The sequence below is a fragment of the Symphalangus syndactylus genome, chromosome 24 (genome assembly GCF_028878055.3).
Source record: "Symphalangus syndactylus isolate Jambi chromosome 24, NHGRI_mSymSyn1-v2.1_pri, whole genome shotgun sequence".
Lineage (NCBI taxonomy): Eukaryota > Metazoa > Chordata > Mammalia > Primates > Hylobatidae > Symphalangus > Symphalangus syndactylus.
In genome coordinates, this window is record NC_072446.2 from 4,717,893 (window position 1) to 4,738,176 (window position 20,284).

Here is a 20,284-nt window from a genome sequence, read left to right on the forward strand (position 1 = left end):
CTTAGCGCTACGAATGTCCAGTTGCATTTTCTACAGACAGAGTGTTTCAAAACTGCTCAATCAAAAGTATGGTTTAACTCTGTTAGCTGTATGCTCAGATCAGAAAGAAGTTTCACAGAATGCTTCTGTGTAGTTTATATTTGAATATATTCCTTTTTCCACTGCTACGCTCTTAGCGCTCCAAATGTCCAGTTGCATTTTCAACAGAAAGAGTGTTCAGATCTGCTCAATCAAAAGTATGGTTTAACTCTGTTAGCTGAATGCACAGATCAGAAAGAAGTTTCACCGAATGATTCTGTGTAGTTTATATTTGAAGACATTCCTTTTTCCACTATTACCCTCTTAGCGCTCCGAATCTCCACTTGCATTTTCTAAAAAAGAGTGTTTCATAACTGCTCAATCAAAAATATGTTTTATCTCTGTTAACTGAATTTACAGATCAGAAATAAGTTTCACAGAATGCATCTGTGTAGTTTTTATTTGAAGATATTTTTTCCCAATGTAGGCCTCTTAGCGCTTAGCATGTCCAATTGCAGTTTCTACAGAAAGAGTGTTTCAGAACGGCTCAATCAAAAGTAAGGTTCAACCCTGTTAGCTTAATGAACATATCAGAAATAGGTTTCACACAATGCTTCTGTGTAGTTTTTATTTGAAGATATTATTTTTCCCAATAGAGTCCTCTTAGCGCTCAGAATGTCCAATTGCAGTTTCTACAGAAAGAGTGTTTAAGAAAGGCTCAATCAAAAGTAAGGTTCAACTCTTTTAGTTGAATGCACAGAAAAGAAAGAAGTTTCATACAATGCTCCTGTGTAGTTTATATTTGAACATATTCTTTTTTCCACTATTACACGCTTAGCGCTACGAATGTCCAGTTGCATTTTCTACAGACAGAGTGTTTCAAAACTGCTCAATCAAAAGTATGGTTTAAATCTGTTAGCTGAATGCTCAGATCAGAAAGAAGTTTCACAGAATGCTTCTGTGTAGTTTATATTTGAATATATTCCTTTTTCCACTACTACTCTCTTAGCGCTCCAAATGTCCAGTTGCATTTTCTACAGAAAGAGTGTTCAGATCTGCTCAATCAAAAGTATGGTTTAACTCTGTTAGCTGAATTCACAGATCAGAAAGAAGTTTCACAGAATGATTCTGTGTAGTTTATATTTGGAGACATTCCTTTTTCCACTATTACCCTCTTAGCGCTCCGAATCTCCACTTGCATTTTCTACAGAAAGAGTGTTTCAGAACGGCTCAATCAAAACTAAGGTTCAACTCTTTAGTTGAACAAACAGAACAGAAAGAAGTTTCACACAATTCTTCTGTGTAGTTTTTATTTGTAGACATTCTTTTTCCCAATATAGGCCTCTTAGCGCTCAGAATGTCCAATTGCAGTTTCTACAGAAAGTGTGTTTCAGAACGGCTCAATCAAAAGTAAGGTTCAACTCTTTTAGTTGAATGCACAGAACAGAAAGAAGTTTCATACAATGCTTCTGTGTAGTTTATATTTGAACGTATTCTTTTTTCCACTATTACCCACTTAGCGCTACGAATGTCCAGTTGCATTTTCTACAGACAGAGTGTTTCAAAACTGCTCAATCAAAAGTATGGTTTAACTCTGTTAGCTGAATGCTCAGATCAGAAAGAAGTTTCACAGAATGGTTCTGTGTAGTTTATATTTGAATATATTCCTTTTTCCACTACTACGCTCTTAGCGCTCCAAATGTCCAGTTGCATTTTCAACAGAAGGAGTGTTCAGATCTGCTCAATCAAAAGTATGGTTTAACTCTGTTAGCTGAATGCACAGTTCAGAAAGAAGTTTCACCGAATGATTCTGTGTAGTTTATATTTGAAGACATTCCTTTCTCCACTATTACCTTCTTAGCGTTCCGAATCTCCACTTGCATTTTCTACAAAAAGAGTGTTTCATAACTGCTCAATCAAAAATATGTTTTAACTCTGTTAACTGAATTTACAAATCAGAAATAAGTTTCACAGAATGCATCTGTGTAGTTTTTATTTGAAGATATTCTTTTTCCCAATGTAGGCCTCTTAGCGCTTAGCATGTCCAATTGCAGTTTCTACAGAAAGAGTGTTTCAGAACGGATCAATCAAAAGTAAGGTTCAAATCTGTTAGTTGAATGCACAGAACAGAAAGAATTTTCACAGAATGCTACTGTGTAGTTTATATTTGAATATATTCCTTTTTCCACTATTACCCTCTTAGCGCTCCGAATGTCCACTTGCATTTTCTACAGAAAGTGTGTTCAGAACTGCGCAATCAAAAGTATGGTTTAACTCTGTTAGCTTAATGAACATATCAGAAATAAGTTTCACACAATGCTTCTGTGTAGTTTTTATTTGAAGATATTATTTTTCCCAATAGAGGCCTCTTAGCGCTCAGAATGTCCAATTGCAGTTTCTACAGAAAGAGTGTTTCAGAAAGGCTCAATCAAAAGTAAGGTTCAACTCTGTTAGTTGAATGCACAGAACAGAAAGAAGTTTCATACAATGCTTCTGTGTAGTTTATATTTGAACATATTCTTTTTTCCACTATTACCCACTTAGTGCTACGAATGTCCAGTTGCATTTTCTACAGACAGAGTGTTACAAAACTGCTCAATCAAAAGTATGTTTTAACTCTGTTAGCTGAATGCTCAGATCAGAAAGAAGTTTCACAGAATGCTTCTGTGTAGTTTATATTTGAATATGTTCCTTTTTCCACTACTACTCTCTTAGCGTTCCAAATGTCCAGTTGCATTTTCTACAGAAAGAGTGTTCAGATCTGCTCAATCAAAAGTATGGTTTAACTCTGTTAGCTGAATGCACAGATCAGAAAGAAGTTTCACAGAATGATTCTGTGTAGTTTATATTTGGAGACATTCCTTTTTCCAGTATTACCCTCTTAGCGCTCCGAATCTCCACTTGCATTTTCTACAGAAAGAGTGTTTCAGAACGGCTCAATCTAAACTAAGGTTCAACTCTTTTAGTTGAACAAACAGAACAGAAAGAAGTTTCACACAATTCTTCTGTGTAGTTTTTATTTGTAGACATTCTTTTTCCCAATATAGGCCTCTTAGCGCTCAGAATGTCCAATTGCAGTTTCTACAGAAAGAGTGTTTCAGAACGGCTCAATCAAAAGTAAGGTTCAACTCTGTTAGTTGAATGCACAGAACAGAAAGAAGTTTCATACAATGCTTCTGTGCAGTTTATATTTGAACATATTCTTTTTTCCACTATTACCCACTTAGCGCTACGAATGTCCAGTTGCATTTTCTACAGACAGAGTGTTTCAAAACTGCTCAATCAAAAGTATGGTTTAACTCTGTTAGCTGTATGCTCAGATCAGAAACAAGTTTCACAGAATGCTTCTGTGTAGTTTATATTGAATATATTCCTTTTTCCACTGCTACGCTCTTAGCGCTCCAAATGTCCAGTTGCATTTTCAACAGAAAGAGTGTTCAGATCTGCTCAATCAAAAGTATGGTTTAACTCTGTTAGCTGAATGCACAGTTCAGAAAGAAGTTTCACCGAATGATTCTGTGTAGTTTATATTTGAAGACATTACTTTTTCCACTATTACCCTCTTAGCGCTCCGAATCTCCACTTGCATTTTCTACAAAAAGAGTGTTTAATAACTGCTCAATCAAAAATATGTTTTATCTCTGTTAACTGAATTTACAGATCAGAAATAAGTTTCACAGAATGCATCTGTGTAGTTTTTATTTGAAGATATTTTTTCCCAATGTAGGCCTCTTAGCGCTTAGCATGTCCAATTGCAGTTTCTACAGAAAGAGTGTTTCAGAACGGCTCAATCAAAAGTAAGGTTCAACTCTGTTAGTTGAATGCACAGAACAGAAAGAATTTTCACAGAATGCTACTGTGTAGTTTATATTTGAATATATTCCTTTTTCCACTATTTCCCTCTTAGCGTTCAGAATGTCCACTTGCATTTTCTACAGAAAGAGTTTTCAGAACTGCGCAATCAAAAGTATGGTTTAACTCTGTTAGCTTAATGAACATATCAGAAGTAAGTTTCACACAATGCTTCTGTGTAGTTTTTATTTGAAGATTTTATTTTTCCGAATAGAGGCCTCTTAGCGCTGAGAATGTCCAATTGCAGTTTCTACAGAAAGAGTGTTTCAGAAAGGCTCAATCAAAAGTAAGGTTCAACTCTGTTAGTTGAATGCACAGAACAGAAAGAAGTTTCATACAATGCTTCTGTGTAGTTTATATTTGAACATATTCTTTTTTCCACTATTACCCACTTAGCGCTACGAATGTCCAGTTGCATTTTCTACAGACAGAGTGTTTCAAAACTGCTCAATCAAAAGTATGGTTTAACTCTGTTAGCTGAATGCTCAGATCAGAAAGAAGTTTCACAGAATGCTTCTGTGTAGTTTATATTTGAATATATTCCTTTTTCCACTACTACTCTCTTAGCGCTCCAAATGTCCAGTTGCATTTTCTACAGAAAGAGTGTTCAGATCTGCTCAATCAAAAGTATGGTTTAACTCTGTTAGCTGAATGCACAGATCAGAAAGAAGTTTCACAGAATGATTCTGTGTAGTTTATATTTGGAGACATTCCTTTTTCCACTATTACCCTCTTAGCGCTCCGAATCTCCACTTGCATTTTCTACAGAAAGAGTGTTTCAGAACGGCTCAATCAAAACTAAGGTTCAACTCTTTTAGTTGAACAAACAGAACAGAAAGAAGTTTCACACAATTCTTCTGTGTAGTTTTTATTTGTAGACATTCTTTTTCCCAATATAGGCCTCTTAGCGCTCAGAATGTCCAATTGCAGTTTCTACAGAAAGAGTGTTTCAGAACGGCTCAATCAAAAGTAAGGTTCAACTCTGTTATTTGAATGCACAGAACAGAAAGAAGTTTCATACAATGCTTCTGTGTAGTTTATATTTGAACATATTCTTTTTTCCACTATTACACACTTAGCGCTACGAATGTCCAGTTGCATTTTCTACAGACAGAGTGTTTCAAAACTGCTCAATCAAAATTATGGTTTAACTCTGTTAGCTGAATGCTCAGATCAGAAAGAAGTTTCACAGAATGCTTCTGTGTAGTTTATATTTGAATATATTCCTTTTTCCACTACTACGCTCTTAGCGCTCCAAATATCCAGTTGCATTTTCTACAGAAAGAGTGTTCAGATCTGCTCAATCAAAAGTATGTTTTAACTCTGTTAGCTGAATGCACAGATCAGAAAGAAGTTTCACCGAATGATTCCGTGTAGTTTATATTTTAAGACATTCCTTTTTCCACTATTACCCTCTTAGCGCTCCGAATCTCCACTTGCATTTTCTACAAAAAGAGTGTTTCATAACTGCTCAATCAAAAATATGTTTTATCTCTGTTAACTGAATTTACAGATCAGAAATATGTTTCACAGAATGCATCTGTGTAGTTTTTATTTGAAGATATTCTTTTTCCCAATGTAGGCCTCTTAGCGCTTAGCATGTCCAATTGCAGTTCCTACAGAAAGAGTGTTTCAGAACGGCTCAATCAAAAGTAAGGTTCAACTCTGTTAGTTGAATGCACAGAACAGAAAGAATTTTCACAGAATGCTACTGTGTAATTTATATTTGAATATATTCCTTTTTCCACTATTACCCTCTTAGCGCTCCGAATGTCCACTTGCATTTTCTACAGAAAGAGTGTTCAGAACTGCGCAATCAAAAGTATGGTTTAACTCTGTTAGCTTAATGAACCTATCAGAAATAAGTTTCACACAATGCTTCTGTGTAGTTTTTATTTGAAGATATTATTTTTCCCAACAGAGGCCTCTTAGCGCTCAGAATGTCCAATTGCAGTTTCTACAGAAAGAGTGTTTCAGAAAGGCTCAATCAAAAGTAAGGTTCAACTCTGTTAGTTGAATGCACAGAACAGAAAGAAGTTTCATACAATGCTTCTGTGTAGTTTATATTTGAACATATTCTTTATTCCACTATTACCCACTTAGCGCTACGAATGTCCAGTTGCATTTTCTACAGACAGAGTGTTTCAAAACTGCTCAATCAAAAGTATGGTTTAACTCTGTTAGCTGAATGCTCAGATCAGAAAGAAGTTTCACAGAATGCTTCTGTGTAGTTTATATTTGAATATATTCCTTTTTCCACTACTACGCTCTTAGCGCTCCAAATGTCCAGTTGCATTTTCAAAAGAAAGAGTGTTCAGATCTGCTCAATCAAAAGTATGTTTTAACTCTGTTAGCTGAATGCACAGATCAGAAAGATGTTTCACCGAATGATTCTGTGTAGTTTATATTTGAAGACATTCCTTTATCCACTATTACCCTCTTAGCGCTCCGAATCTCCACTTTCATTTTCTACAGAAAGAGTGTTTCAGAACGGCTCAATCAAAACTAAGGTTCAACTCTTTTAATTGAACAAACAGAACAGAAAGAAGTTTCACACAATTCTTCTGTGTAGTTTTTATTTGTAGACATTCTTTTTCCCAATATAGGCCTCTTAGCGCTCAGAATGTCCAATTGCAGTTTCTACAGAAAGAGTGTTTCAGAACGGCTCAATCAAAAGTAAGGTTCAACTCTGTTAGTTGAATGCACAGAACAGAAAGAAGTTTCATACAATGCTTCTGTGTAGTTTATATTTGAACACATTCTTTTTCCACTGTTACCCACTTAGCGCTACGAATGTCCAGTTGCATTTTCTACAGACAGAGTGTTTCAAAACTGCTCAATCAAAAGTATGGTTTAACTCTGTTAGCTGAATGCTCAGATCAGAAAGAAGTTTCACAGAATGCTTCTGTGTAGTTTATATTTGAATATATTACTTTTTCCACTACTACGCTCTTAACGCTCCAAATGTCCAGTTGCATTTTCTACAGAAAGAGTGTTCAGATCTGCTCAATCAAAAGTATGGTTTAACTCTGTTAGCTGAATGCACAGATCAGAAAGAAGTTTCACCGAATGATTCCGTGTAGTTTATATTTGAAGACATTCCTTTTTCCACTATTACCCTCTTAGCGCTCCGAATCTCCACTTGCATTTTCTACAAAAAGAGTGTTTCATAACTGCTCAATCAAAAATATGTTTTATCTCTGTTAACTGAATTTACAGATCAGAAATTAGTTTCACAGAATGCATCTGTGTAGTTTTTATTTGAAGATATTCTTTTTACCAATGTAGGCCTCTTAGCGCTTAGCATGTCCAATTGCAGTTTCTACAGAAAGAGTGTTTCAGAACAGCTCAATCAAAAGTAAGGTTCAACTCTGTTAGTTGAATGCACAGAACAGAAAGAATTTTCACAGAATGCTACTGTGTAGTTTAAATTTGAATATATTCCTTTTTCCACTATTACCCTCTTAGCGCTCCGAATGTCCACTTGCATTTTCTACAGAAAGAGTGTTCAGAACTGCGCAATCAAAAGTATGGTTTAACTCTGTTAGCTTAATGAACATATCAGAAATAAGTTTCACACAATGCTTCTGTGTAGTTTTTATTTGAAGATATTATTTTTCCCAACAGAGGCCTCTTAGCGCTCAGAATGTCCAATTGCAGTTTCTACAGAAAGAGTGTTTCAGAAAGGCTCAATCAAAAGTAAGGTTCAACTCTGTTAGTTGAATGCACAGAACAGAAAGAAGTTTCATACAATGCTTCTGTGTAGTTTATATTTGAACATATTCTTTATTCCACTATTACCCACTTAGCGCTACGAATGTCCAGTTGCATTTTCTACAGACAGAGTGTTTCAAAACTGCTCAATCAAAAGTATGGTTTAACTCTGTTAGCTGAATGCTCAGATCAGAAAGAAGTTTCACAGAATGCTTCTGTGTAGTTTATATTTGAATATATTCCTTTTTCCACTACTACTCTGTTAGCGCTCCAAATGTCCAGTTGCATTTTCTAGAGAAAGAGTGTTCAGATCTGCTCAATCAAAATATGGTTTAACTCTGTTAGCTGAATGCACAGATCAGAAAGAAGTTTCACAGAATGATTCTGTGTAGTTTATATTTGGAGACATTCCTTTTTCAACTATTACCCTCTTAGCGCTCCGAATCTCCACTTGCATTTTCTACAGAAAGAGTGTTTCAGAACGGGTCAATCAAAAGTAAGGTTCAACTCTTTTAGTTGAACAAACAGAACAGAAAGAAGTTTCACACAATTCTTCTGTGTAGTTTTTATTTGTAGACATTCTTTTTCCCAATATAGGCCTCTTAGCGCTCAGAATGTCCAATTGCAGTTTCTACAGAAATAGTGTTTCAGAACGGCTCAATCAAAAGTAAGGTTCAACGCTGTTAGTTGAATGCACAGAACAGAAAGAAGTTTCATACAATGCTTCTGTGCAGTTCATATTTGAACATATTCTTTTTTCCACTATTACCCACTTAGCGCTACGAATGTCCAGTTGCATTTTCTACAGACAGAGTGTTTCAAAACTGCTCAATCAAAAGTATGGTTTAACTCTGTTAGCTGAATGCTCGGATCAGAAAGAAGTTTCACATAATGCTTCTGTGTAGTTTATATTTGAATATATTCCTTTTTCCACTACTACGCTCTTAGCGCTCCAAATGTCCAGTTGCATTTTCTACAGAAAGAGTGTTCAGATCTGCTCAATCAAAAGTATGGTTTAACTCTGTTAGCTGAATGCACAGATCAGAAAGAAGTTTCACCGAATGATTCCGTGTAGTTTATATTTGAAGACATTCCTTTTTCCACTATTACCCTCTTAGCACTCCGAATCTCCACTTGCATTTTCTACAAAAAGAGTGTTTCATAACTGCTCAATCAAAAATATGTTTTATCTCTGTTAACTGAATTTACAGATCAGAAATAAGTTTCACAGAATGCATCTGTGTAGTTTTAATTTGAAGATATTCTTTTTCCCAATGTAGGCCTCTTAGCGCTTAGCATGTCCAATTGCAGTTCCTACAGAAAGAGTGTTTCAGAACGGCTCAATCAAAAGTAAGGTTCAACTCTGTTAGTTGAATGCACAGAACAGAAAGAATTTTGACAGAATGCTACTGTGTAGTTTATATTTGAATATATTCCTTTTTCCACTATTACCCTCTTAGCGCTCCGAATGTCCACTTGCATTTTCTACAGAAAGAGTGTTCAGAACTGCGCAATCAAAAGTATGGTTTAACTCTGTTAGCTTAATGAACATATCAGAAATAAGTTTCACACAATGCTTCTGTGTAGTTCTTATTTGAAGATATTATTTTTCCCAACAGAGGCCTCTTAGCGCTCAGAATGTCCAATTGCAGTTTCTACAGAAAGAGTGTTTCAGAAAGGCTCAATCAAAAGTAAGGTTCAACTCTGTTAGTTGAATGCACAGAACAGAAAGTAGTTTCATACGATGCTTCTGTGTAGTTTATATTTGAACATACTCTTTTTTCCACTATTACCCACTTAGCGCTACGAATGTCCAGTTGTATTTTCTACAGACAGAGTGTTTCAAAACTGCTCAATCAAAAGTATGGTTTAACTCTGTTGGCTGAATGCTCAGATCAGAAAGAAGTTTCACAGAATGCTTCTGTGAGTTTATATTTGAATATATTCCTTTTTCCACTACTACTCTCTTAGCGCTCCAAATGTCCAGTTGCATTTTCTACAGAAAGATTGTTCTGATCTGCTCAATCAAAAGTATGGTTTAACTCTGTTAGCTGAATGCACAGATCAGAAAGGAGTTTCACAGAATGATTCTGTGTAGTTTATATTTGGAGACATTCCTTTTTCTACTATTACCCTCTTAGCGCTCCGAATCTCCACTTGCATTTTCTACAGAAAGAGTGTTTAAGAACGGCTCAATCAAAACTAAGTTTCAAATCTTTTAGTTGAACAAACAGAACAGAAAGAAGTTTCACACAATTCTTCTGTGTAGTTTTTATTTGTAGACATTCTTTTTCCCAATATAGGCCTCTTAGCGCTCAGAATGTCCAATTGCAGTTTCTACAGAAAGAGTGTTTCAGAACGGCTCAATCAAAAGTAAGGTTCAACTCTGTTAGTTGAATGCAGAGAACAGAAAGAATTTTCACAGAATGCTACTGTGTAGTTTATATTTGAATATATTCCTTTTTCCACTATTAGCCTCTTAGCGCTCCGAATGTCCACTTGCATTTTATACAGAAAGAGTGTTCAGAACTGCACAATCAAAAGTATGGTTTAACTCTGTTAGCTTAATGAACATATCAGAAATAAGTTTCACACAATGCTTCTGTGTAGTTTTTATTTGAAGATATTATTTTTCCCAATAGAGGGCTCTTAGCGCTCAGAATGTCCCATTGCAGTTTCTAAAGAAAGAGTGTTTCAGAAAGGCTCAATCAAAAGTAAGGTTCAACTCTGTTAGTTGAATGCACAGAACAGAAAGAAGTTTCATACGATGCTTCTGTGTAGTTTATATTTGAACATACTCTTTTTTCCACTATTACCCACTTAGCGCTACGAATGTCCAGTTGTATTTTCTACAGACAGAGTGTTTCAAAACTGCTCAATCAAAAGTATGGTTTAACTCTGTTAGCTGAATGCTCAGATCAGAAAGAAGTTTCACAGAATGCTTCTGTGTAGTTTATATTTGAATATATTCCTTTTTCCACTACTACTCTCTTAGCGCTCCAAATGTCCAGTTGCATTTTCTACAGAAAGAGTGTTCAGATCTGCTCAATCAAAAGTATGGTTTAACTCTGTTAGCTGAATGCACAGATCAGAAAGAAGTTTCACAGAATGATTCTGTGTAGTTTATATTTGGAGACATTCCTTTTTCCACTATTACCCTCTTAGCGCTCCGAATCTCCACTTGCATTTTCTACAGAAAGACTGTTACAGAACGGCTCAATCAAAACTAAGGTTCAACTCTTTTAGTTGAACAAACAGAACACAAAGAAGTTTCACACAATTCTTCTGTGTAGTTTTTATTTGTAGACATTCTTTTTCCCAATATAGGCCTCTTAGCTCTCAGAATGTCCAATTGCAGTTTTTACAGAAAGAGTGTTTCAGAACGGCTCAATCAAAACTAAGGTTCATCTCTTTTAGTTGAACAAACAGAACAGAAAGAAGTTTCACACAATTCTTCTGTGTAGTTTTTATTTGTAGACATTCTTTTTCCCAATATAGGCCTCTTAGCTCTCAGAATGTCCAATTGCAGTTTTTACAGAAAGAGTGTTTCAGAACGGCTCAATCAAAAGTAAGGTTCAACTCTGTTAGTTGAATGCACAGAACAGAAAGAAGTTTCATACAATGCTTCTGTGTAGTTTATATTTGAACATATTCTTTTTTCCACTATTACCCACTTAGCGCTACGAATGTCCAGTTGCATTTTCTACAGACAGAGTGTTTCAAAACTGCTCAATCAAAAGTATGGTTTAACTCTGTTAGCTGAATGCTCAGATCAGAATGAAGTTTCACAGAATGCTTCTGTGTAGTTTATATTTGAATATATTCCTTTTTCCACTACTACGCTCTTAGCGCTCCAAATGTCCAGTTGCATTTTCAACAGAAAGAATGTTCAGATCTGCTCAATCAAAAGTATGGTTTAACTCTGTTAGCTGAATGCACAGATCAGAAAGAAGTTTCACCGAATGATTCTGTGTAGTTTATATTTGAAGACATTCCTTTTTCCACTATTACCATCTTAGCGCTCCGAATCTATACTTGCATTTTCTACAAAAAGAGTGTTACATAACTGCTCAATCAAAAATATGTTTTATCTCTGTTAACTGAATTTACAGATCAGAAATAAGTTTCACAGAATGCATCTGTGTAGTTTTTATTTGACGATATTCTTTTTCCCAATGTAGGCCTCTTAGCGCATAGCATGTCCAATTGCAGTTTCTACAGAAAGAGTGTTTCAGAACGGCTCAATCAAAAGTAAGGTTCAACTCTGTTAGTTGAATACACAGAACAGAAAGAATTTTCACAGAATGCTACTGTGTAGTTTATATTTGAATATATTCCTTTTTCCACTATTACCCTCTTAGCGCTCCGAATGTCCACTTGCATTTTCTACAGAAAGAGTGTTCAGAACTGCGCAATCAAAAGTATGGTTTAACTCTGTTAGCTTAATGAACATATCAGAAATAAGTTTCACACAATGCTTCTGTGTAGTTTTTATTTGAAGATATTATTTTTCCCAATAGAGGCCTCTTAGCGCTCAGAATGTCCAATTGCAGTTTCTACAGAAAGAGTGTTTCAGAAAGGCTCAATCAAAAGTAAGGTTCAACTCTGTTAGTTGAATGCACAGAACAGAAAGAAGTTTCATACAATGCTTCTGTGTAGTTTATATTTGAACATATTCTTTTTTCCACTATTACCCACTTAGCGCTACGAATGTCCAGTTGCATTTTCTACAGACAGAGTGTTTCAAAACTGCTCAATCAAAAGTATGGTTTAACTCTGTTAGCTGAATGCTCAGATCAGAAAGAAGTTTCACAGAATGCTTCTGTGTAGTTTATATTTGAATATATTCCTTTTTCCACTACTACTCTCTTAGCGCTCCAAATGTCCAGTTGCATTTTCTACAGAAAGAGTGTTCAGATCTGCTCAATCAAAAGTATGGTTTAACTCTGTTAGCTGAATGCACAGATCAGAAAGAAGTTTCACAGAATGATTCTGTGTAGTTTATATTTGGAGACATTCCTTTTTCCTCTATTACCCCCTTAGCGCTCCGAATCTCCACTTGCATTTTCTACAGAAAGAGTGTTTCAGAACGGCTCAATCAAAACTAAGGTTCAACTCTTTTAGTTGAACAAACAGAACAGAAAGAAGTTTCACACAATTCTTCTGTGTAGTTTTTATTTGTAGACATTCTTTTTCCCAATATAGGCCTCTTAGCGCTCAGAATGTCCAATTGCAGTTTCTACAGAAAGAGTGTTTCAGAACGGCTCAATCAAAAGTAAGGTTCAAATCTTTTAGTTGAATGCACAGAACAGAAAGAAGTTTCATACAATGCTTCTGTGTAGTTTATATTTGAACATATTCTTTTTTCCACTATTACCCACTTAGCGCTACGAATGTCCAGTTGTATTTTCTACAGACAGAGTGTTTCAAAACTACTCAATCAAAAGTATGGTTTAACTCTGTTAGCTGAATGCTCAGATCAGAAAGAAGTTTCACAGAATGCTTCTGTGTAGTTTATATTTGAATATATTCCTTTTTCCACTACTACGCTCTTAGCGCTCCAAATGTCCAGTTGCATTTTCAACAGAAAGAATGTTCAGATCTGCTCAATCAAAAGTATGGTTTAACTCTGTTAGCTGAATGCACAGATCAGAAAGAAGTTTCACCGAATGATTCTGTGTAGTTTATATTTGAAGACATTCCTTTTTCCACTATTACCCTCTTAGCGCTCCGAATCTCCACTTGCATTTTCTACAAAAAGAGTGTTTCATAACTGCTCAATCAAAAATATGTTTTATCTCTGTTAACTGAATTTACAGATCAGAAATAAGTTTCACAGAATGCATCTGTGTAGTTTTTATTTGAAGATATTCTTTTTCCCAATGTAGGCCTCTTAGCGCTTAGCATGTCCAATTGCAGTTTCTACAGAAAGAGTGTTTCAGAATGGCTCAATCAAAAGTAAGGTTCAACTCTGTTAGTTGAATGCACAGAACAGAAAGAATTTTCACAGAATGCTACTGTGTAGTTTATATTTGAATATATTCCTTTTTCCATTATTACCCTCTTAGCGCTCCGAATGTCCACTTGCATTTTCTACAGAAAGAGTGTTCAGAACTGCGCAATCAAAAGTATGGTTTAACTCTGTTAGCTTAATGAACATATCAGAAATAAGTTTCACACAATGCTTCTGTGTAGTTTTTATTTGAAGATATTATTTTTCCCAATAGAGGCCTCTTAGCGCTCAGAATGTCCAATTGCAGTTTCTACAGAAAGAGTGTTTCAGAAAGGCTCAATCAAAAGTAAGGTTCAACTCTGTTAGTTGAATGCACAGAACAGAAGGAAGTTTCATACAATGCTTCTGTGTAGTTTATATTTGAACATATTCTTTTTTCCACTATTACCCACTTAGCGCTACGAATGTCCAGTTGCATTTTCTACAGACAGAGTGTTTCAAAACTGCTCAATCAAAAGTATGGTTTAACTCTGTTAGCTGAATGCTCAGATCAGAAAGAAGTTGCACAGAATGCTTCTGTGTAGTTTATATTTGAATATATTCCCTTTTCCACTACTACTCTCTTAGCGCTCCAAATGTCCAGTTGCATTTTCTACAGAAAGAGTGTTCAGATCTGCTCAATCAAAAGTATGGTTTAACTCTGTTAGCTGAATGCACAGATCAGAAAGAAGTTTCACAGAATGATTCTGTGTAGTTTATATTTGGAGACATTCCTTTTTCCACTATTACCCTCTTAGCGCTCCGAATCTCCACTTGCATTTTCTACAGAAAGACTGTTACAGAACGGCTCAATCAAAACTAAGGTTCAACTCTTTTAGTTGAACAAACAGAACAGAAACAAGTTTCACACAATTCTTCTGTGTAGTTTTTATTTGTAGACATTCTTTTTCCCAATATAGGCCTCTTAGCTCTCAGAATGTCCAATTGCAGTTTTTACAGAAAGAGTGTTTCAGAACGGCTCAATCAAAACTAAGGTTCATCTCTTTTAGTTGAACAAACAGAACAGAAAGAAGTTTCACACAATTCTTCTGTGTAGTTTTTATTTGTAGACATTCTTTTTCCCAATATAGGCCTCTTAGCTCTCAGAATGTCCAATTGCAGTTTTTACAGAAAGAGTGTTTCAGAACGGCTCAATCAAAAGTAAGGTTCAACTCTGTTAGTTGAATGCACAGAACAGAAAGAAGTTTCATACAATGCTTCTGTGTAGTTTATATTTGAACATATTCTTTTTTCCACTATTACCCACTAAGCGCTACGAATGTCCAGTTGCATTTTCTACAGACAGAGTGTTTCAAAACTGCTCAATCAAAAGTATGGTTTAACTCTGTTAGCTGAATGCTCAGATCAGAATGAAGTTTCACAGAATGCTTCTGTGTAGTTTATATTGGAATATATTCCTTTTTCCACTACTACGCTCTTAGCGCTCCAAATGTCCAGTTGCATTTTCAACAGAAAGAATGTTCAGATCTGCTCAATCAAAAGTATGGTTTAACTCTGTTAGCTGAATGCACAGATCAGAAAGAAGTTTCACCGAATGATTCTGTGTAGTTTATATTTGAAGACATTCCTTTTTCCACTATTACCCTCTTAGCGCTCCGAATCTATACTTGCATTTTCTACAAAAAGAGTGTTTCATAACTGCTCAATCAAAAATATGTTTTATCTCTGTTAACTGAATTTACAGATCAGAAATAAGTTTCACAGAATGCATCTGTGTAGTTTTTATTTGACGATATTCTTTTTCCCAATGTAGGCCTCTTAGCGCATAGCATGTCCAATTGCAGTTTCTACAGAAAGAGTGTTTCAGAACGGCTCAATAAAAAGTAAGGTTCAACTCTGTTAGTTGAATACACAGAACAGAAAGAATTTTCACAGAATGCTACTGTGTAGTTTATATTTGAATATATTCCTTTTTCCACTATTACCCTCTTAGCGCTCCGAATGTCCACTTGCATTTTCTACAGAAAGAGTGTTCAGAACTGCGCAATCAAAAGTATGGTTTAACTCTGTTAGCTTAATGAACATATCAGAAATAAGTTTCACACAATGCTTCTGTGTAGTTTTTATTTGAAGATATTATTTTTCCCAATAGAGGCCTCTTAGCGCTCAGAATGTCCAATTGCAGTTTCTACAGAAAGAGTGTTTCAGAAAGGCTCAATCAAAAGTAAGGTTCAACTCTGTTAGTTGAATGCACAGAACAGAAAGAAGTTTCATACAATGCTTCTGTGTAGTTTATATTTGAACATATTCTTTTTTCCACTATTACCCACTTAGCGCTACGAATGTCCAGTTGCATTTTCTACAGACAGAGTGTTTCAAAACTGCTCAATCAAAAGTATGGTTTAACTCTGTTAGCTGAATGCTCAGATCAGAAAGAAGTTTCACAGAATGCTTATGTGTAGTTTATATTTGAATATATTCCTTTTTCCACTACTACTCTCTTAGCGCTCCAAATGTCCAGTTGCATTTTCTACTGAAAGAGTGTTCAGATCTGCTCAATCAAAAGTATGGTTTAACTCTGTTAGCTGAATGCACAGATCAGAAAGAAGTTTCACAGAATGATTCTGTGTAGTTTATATTTGGAGACATTCCTTTTTCCTCTATTACCCCCTTAGCGCTCCGAATCTCCACTTGCATTTTCTACAGAAAGAGTGTTTCAGAACGGCTCAATCAAAACTAAGGTTCAACTCTTTTAGTTGAACAAACAGAACAGAAAGAAGTTTCACACAATTCTTCTGTGTAGTTTTTATTTGTAGACATTCTTTTTCCCAATATAGGCCTCTTAGCGCTCAGAATGTCCAATTGCAGTTTCTACAGAAAGAGTGTTTCAGAACGGCTCAATCAAAAGTAAGGTTCAAATCTGTTAGTTGAATGCACAGAACAGAAAGTAGTTTCATACAATGCTTCTGTGTAGTTTATATTTGAACATATTCTTTTTTCCACTATTACCCACTTAGCGCTACGAATGTCCAGTTGTATTTTCTACAGACAGAGTGTTTCAAAACTGCTCAATCAAAAGTATGGTTTAACTCTGTTAGCTGAATGCTCAGATCAGAAAGAAGTTTCACAGAATGCTTCTGTGTAGTTTATATTTGAATATATTCCTTTTTCCACTACTACGCTCTTAGCGCTCCAAATGTCCAGTTGCATTTTCAACAGAAAGAATGTTCAGATCTGCTCAATCAAAAGTATGGTTTAACTCTGTTAGCTGAATGCACAGATCAGAAAATGTTTCACCGAATGATTCTGTGTAGTTTATATTTGAAGACATTCCTTTTTCCACTATTACCCTCTTAGCGCTCCGAATCTCCACTTGCATTTTCTACAAAAAGAGTGTTTCATAACTGCTCAATCAAAAATATGTTTTATCTCTGTTAACTGAATTTACAGATCAGAAATAAGTTCCACAGAATGCATCTGTGTAGTTTTTATTTGAAGATATTCTTTTCCCAATGTAGGCCTCTTAGCGCTTAGCATGTCCAATTGCAGTTTGTACAGAAAGAGTGTTTCAGAACGGCTCAATCAAAAGTAAGGTTCAACTCTGTTAGTTGAATGCACAGAACAGAAAGAATTTTCACAGAATGCTACTGTGTAGTTTATATTTGAATATATTCCTTTTTCCATTATTACCCTCTTAGCGCTCCGAATGTCCACTTGCATTTTCTACAGAAAGAGTGTTCAGAACTGCGCAATCAAAAGTATGGTTTAACTCTGTTAGCTTAATGAACATATCAGAAATAAGTTTCACACAATGCTTCTGTGTAGTTTTTATTTGAAGATATTATTTTTCCCAATATAGGCCTCTTCGCGCTTAGAATGTCCAATTGCAGTTTCTACAGAAAGAGTGTTTCACAAAGGCTCAACCAAATTAATGTTCAACTCTATTAGTTGAATGCACAGAACAGAAAGAAGTTTCATACAATGCTTCTGTGTAGTTTATATTTGAACATATTCTTTTTTCCACTATTACCCACTTAGCGCTACGAATGTCCAGTTGCATTTTCTACAGAAAGAGTGTTCAGATCTGCTCAATCAAAAGTATGGTTTAACTCTGTTAGCTGAATGCACAGATCAGAAAGAAGTTTCACAGAATGATTCTGTGTAGTTTATATTTGGAGACATTCCTTTTTCCACTATTACCCTCTTAGCGCTCCGAATCTCCACTTGCATTTTCTACAGAAAGACTGTTACAGAACGGCTCAATCAAAACTAATGTTCAACTCTTTTAGTTGAACAAACAGAACAGAAAGAAGTTTCACACAATTCTTCTGTGTAGTTTTTATTTGTAGACATTCTTTTTCCCAATATAGGCCTCTTAGCGCTCAGAATGTCCAATTGCAGTTTCTACAGAAAGTGTGTTTCAGAACGGCTCAATCAAAAGTAAGGTTCAACTCTGTTAGTTGAATGCACAGAACAGAAAGAAGTTTCATACAATGCTTCTGTGTAGTTTATATTTGAACATATTCTTTTTTCCACTATTACCCACTTAGCGCTACGAATGTCCAGTTGCATTTTCTACAGACAGAGTGTTTCAAAACTGCTCAATCAAAAGTATGGTTTAACTCTGTTAGCTGAATGCTCAGATCAGAAAGAAGTTTCACAGAATGCTTCTGTGTAGTTTATATTTGAATATATTCCTTTTTCCACTACTACGCTCTTAGCACTCCAAATGTCCAGTTGCATTTTCTACAGAAAGAGTGTTCAGATCTGCTCAATCAAAAGTATGGTTTAACTCTGTTAGCTGAATGCACAGATCAGAAAGAAGTTTCACCGAATGATTCTGTGTAGTTTATATTTGAAGACATTCCTTTTTCCACTATTACCCTCTTAGCGCTCCGAATCTCCACTTGCATTTTCTACAAAAAGAGTGTTTCATAACTGCTCAATCAAAAATATGTTTTATCTCTGTTAACTGAATTTACAGATCAGAAATAAGTTCCACAGAATGCATCTGTGTAGTTTTTATTTGAAGATATTCTTTTCCCAATGTAGGCCTCTTTGCGCTTAGCATGTCCAATTGCAGTTTGTACAGAAAGAGTGTTTCAGAACGGCTCAATCAAAAGTAAGGTTCAACTCTGTTAGTTGAATGCACAGAACAGAAAGAATTTTCACAGAATGCTACTGTGTAGTTTATATTTGAATATATTCCTTTTTCCATTATTACCCTCTTAGCGCTCCGAATGTCCACTTGCATTTTCTACAGAAAGAGTGTTCAGAACTGCGCAATCAAAAGTATGGTTTAACTCTGTTAGCTTAATGAACATATCAGAAATAAGTTTCACACAATGCTTCTGTGTAGTTTTTATTTGAAGATATTATTTTTGCCAATAGAGGCCTCTTAGCGCTCAGAATGTCCAATTGCAGTTTCTACAGAAACAGTGTTTCAGAAAGGCTCAATCAAAGTAAGGTTCAACTCTGTTAGTTGAATGCACAGAACAGAAAGGAGTTTCATACAATGCTTCTGTGTAGTTTATATTTGAACATATTCTTTTTTCCACTATTACCCACTTAGCGCTACGAATGTCCAGTTGCATTTTCTACAGACAGAGTGTTTCAAAACTGCTCAATCAAAAGTATGGTTTAACTCTGTTAGCTGAATGCTCAGATCAGAAAGAAGTTTTACAGAATGCTTCTGTGTAGTTTATATTTGAATATATTCCCTTTTCCACTACTACTCTCTTAGCACTCCAAATGTCCAGTTGCATTTTCTACAGAAAGAGTGTTCAGATCTGCTCAATCAAAAGTATGGTTTAACTCTGTTAGCTGAATGCACAGATCAGAAAGAAGTTTCACAGAATGATTCTGTGTAGTTTATATTTGGAGACATTACTTTTTGCACTATTACCCTCTTAGCGCTCCGAATCTCCACTTGCATTTTCTACAGAAAGACTGTTACAGAACGGCTCAATCAAAACTAAGGTTCAACTCTTTTAGTTGAACAAACAGAACAGAAAGATGTTTCACACAATTCTTCTGTGTAGTTTTTATTTGTAGACATTCTTTTTCCCAATATAGGCCTCTTAGCGCTCAGAATGTCCAATTGCAGTTTCTACAGAAAGTGTGTTTCAGAACGGCTCAATCAAAAGTAAGGTTCAACTCTGTTAGTTGAATGCACAGAACAGAAAGAAGTTTCATACAATGCTTCTGTGTAGTTTATATTTGAACTTATTCTTTTTTCCACTATTACCCACTTAGCGCTACGAATGTCCAGTTGCATTTTCTACAGACAGAGTGTTTCAAAACTGCTCAATCAAAAGTATGGTTTAACTCTGTTAGCTGAATGCTCAGATCAGAAAGAAGTTTCACAGAATGCTTCTGTGTAGTTTATATTTGAATATATTCCTTTTTCCACTACTACGCTCTTAGCGCTCCAAATGTCCAGTTGCATTTTCTACAGAAAGAGTGTTCAGATCTGCTCAATCAAAAGTATGGTTTAACTCTGTTAGCTGAATGCACAGATCAGAAAGAAGTTTCACCGAATGATTCTGTGTAGTTTATATTTGAAGACATTCCTTTTTCCACTATTACCCTCTTAGCGCTCCGAATCTCCACTTGCATTTTCTACAAAAAGAGTGTTTCATAACTGCTCAATCAAAAATATGTTTTATCTCTGTTAACTGAATTTACAGATCAGAAATAAGTTTCACAGAATGCATCTGTGTAGTTTTTATTTGAAGATATTCTTTT